This window comes from Crocodylus porosus, unplaced genomic scaffold, assembly GCF_001723895.1.
Source record: "Crocodylus porosus isolate Cpor-Errol unplaced genomic scaffold, CroPor_comp1, whole genome shotgun sequence".
Lineage (NCBI taxonomy): Eukaryota > Metazoa > Chordata > Crocodylia > Crocodylidae > Crocodylus > Crocodylus porosus.
In genome coordinates this window covers 112,275,183-112,278,057 of record NW_017728906.1, presented here as the reverse complement: position 1 = coordinate 112,278,057, position 2,875 = coordinate 112,275,183, and the positions used below count along the sequence as shown (strand labels likewise).

The window sequence follows — 2,875 nt, the reverse complement described above, 5'->3', positions numbered from 1 at the left end:
ATTTTAGAATTTTGCAGGGGAGTTAAATAGGGTCAGGTATGGGTGACCAGTAAGAAAATAATTCCATTTCATTTTAGGCGCACAAATGGCGCACAGCCACATATGTGCCACTTACAGATAGTTTATGATCCTATTTCACATGAAGCTTTGACACACAACCATCTGCAAGGTTACTGAATCTGGTCAGCAGGGCAGCACCTTGACCAAGCAAATATACAGCTTCATATGCTGGTCAAGTGAGAGTCCTCAAATTGTAGCTCATCCAAACCCTGTGACTAGTATGTATTAGACATTGGAGTTGGACAAGGGCCCTTCCATGTTTTAGTGTAATAACCAAGCATTAAGGACTTTAGGATTGTCCTGCCCACAGTGGTATGAACTCACGTCTCTGCTGTTTCCCAGGAGAACTAGCTCTAACCACCAGCCCAGAGATAATGCACTGTTGAGGACTTCCTCTATTGCTAGCCCTCCTCTTGAAGCTAGGCCACTGTTCTTTGAATTCAGTAATCACTGGATACAATGAAGAGAGAGCTGTGGGGAAGTTGCTGCCCCATTGGGAGTAAGGATCCAAACTAGACCCCAGGGCTCCTTCCCTTTGGCTGTAGCAACCATTGTACAAAGCCACACACCCTTCTTATTAAGGTAGGGTATTAGAAAGAAAAAAAACTATAGATTCAAACCATCTCTTGGGGAAGAAGTATTAGAACCTTGGTGCTCTAAACTGTGTTTAAGTGACCAAATGGCAGGTAAGTGCCATTTAGGGATCTGCAATGATAGTATTCTGCCAACACAAGAGATGGACCCCTGGGCAAATAAAGAAACTTTTCAAGCCCTAAACCAGAATAAGTTCACACACAATCTTGAGTTCAAACTCAAAATGTTTCAGTTTGCAAGAACCATGCAAATCCTATGTTCTAGAGGGTAAGGAAATCTCTTTTTCCAGCTGTTAGAGAACAGGGGAAGGAATAACCTTTATTTGGATGATCTATTTACTGAGCATTTTAGATGGCTAGAAGCTGTAGAGGGAAAAGAACTCTTGAGTCCCATACTGATGATCAGAAGGAAGTAAGTCTACAGGGAGAGTGGCATTAGTATAAATTTTCTACCCAGAACTTTTCCAGTGACACTCTGGGGGTTATCACAACTGTATACAAACTCAGAATTCATGTGGTAGGAGAACTGAATGGAAAGAAATGTGAAAAGAGCATCTACTTTGTGGTGAGGATCTGTAGATGTTACTGGTATTTGTCTAACCCTAAGGATCCTGTGCTACTAGGAGCTTCTTTGTTGCATGCAGGGCACATCTAGATGAGATGCTATGTCACCATAGTGACAAGTTTTGGCAAAGTAGTTCATTGCTATGGCAACATAGCATTGGTGGGCATGAACCATGATGTTGATGCTACTGCACAGCAGCACCAATATATATATAATCATGAAAAAATGTGGGTTTTGGGTTACTATTTTAATCCAAAAATTGGGGATATTTTTTTATCAGGGAAAACTAGGACCTCTGCTTATCACTTTATTGTCTTATACAAAAACATGTTAAGTTGTTGCCACAGCAGCTACCTGGATTCTCTGGTATGGGTCTCGGCAAGATGATCAGTGAACTCCTGATAAGGAAACTTGGTGAACACAGTCTCCTTTCAGAGGTCAGGGGTTAGATAACTGTAAATTTTAGAGATTGCATCAAAGGTGGCCTGAGCAAAGTTGCCTAATGTGGCAGTACAGCCCTTAGCTGATGTGTAGCAGTCATCAATACCAGCCATCATCAACAGTTTCTTAGGAACTGGGACAGATATGATCCCTGTACCCTGGGGCACTGGGATCAGCCACATCAAAACATACCCACAATAGCCTGTAACCTTGCAGGGTACAGTATGGGGCTTACTGATCTTGTTACTCCAATAGTCTTGTTGCATTGGTACGATGGATAGGTTAGTCGGGTGATTGCCCCACAAAAAGCAGTAACAACTTCCTTGGAGCACTTGAGACCAAGACTGATGTGCCCATTGTAGTCACCGTAGCAACAAAAGCCTTGAACCTGGTATGCTGATTAGCCTGGGTGTGTTTCTGGACTGGCATGATATTCAGAACCTCATCCTTCAGGGAGCATCCTAGGAAGAAGTTGATGATTTCTGACTCCTTGATTGGAAGGGAGAAGGGATAAATCTCTTCAAGAGATTTGATTTTCATATACTTAACTAAGCATCCAAGCTTTTTCTTCAGCTTTGCCTCCATGGGCCCTGTGGTGTTGGGCCATTCCCTGCCCTGGCCCCACCCATGATCCTGGAGGCTACTGCCAAAGCCCTCCCCAGAAGCCACCCCATGCCACTCCTGTGCCTCCTGCTGTACTGGTGTCATCTGCCATTTGCTGATGTCTTAAGAGTAGAAGTTGTTTATGAGCAGTGCTCCTGGCTTTCTTTGATTAAAAAGAAATCCCCAATTTTAAAATTTAAAAAAGTAACCAAAAAAGCCACATTTTTTCTGTGATTAAAATGAAATACCACTCCTTATATAGAGAGTTTTAAAGACCTGCTTAGACCAAGATTTGGCTGGAATGATCTAGAATCATAGAATCAGAAAAATAGGATTGAAGGGACCTCAGGAGGTCATTTAGTCCAACCCCCTGCTCAAAACAGGACCAGCCCCAACTAGATCATCCCAGTCAAAGCTTGTCTAGCTAGGTCTTAAAAACCTCCAAGGATGGAGAGTCCACCTATTCCAGTACTCCACCACCCTCCTAGTGAGAAAATTCTTCCTAATATCTAACCTAAACTCCCCCTGCTTCAACATGAGACTGTTGCTCCTTGTTCTGTCATCTGTCAGCACCGAGAACAGTCTAAGTCAATCCTCTTTTGAACCCCCTTCA

At 43.0% G+C, this 2,875-nt stretch overlaps 1 pseudogene; it reads right to left on the bottom strand.

Moving 5' to 3' along the window:
* Nucleotides 1-1,516: 1,516 nt before the first annotated feature.
* LOC109306403 lies at nucleotides 1,517-2,227 on the bottom strand (annotated as a pseudogene).
* Nucleotides 2,228-2,875: the final 648 nt, after the last annotated feature.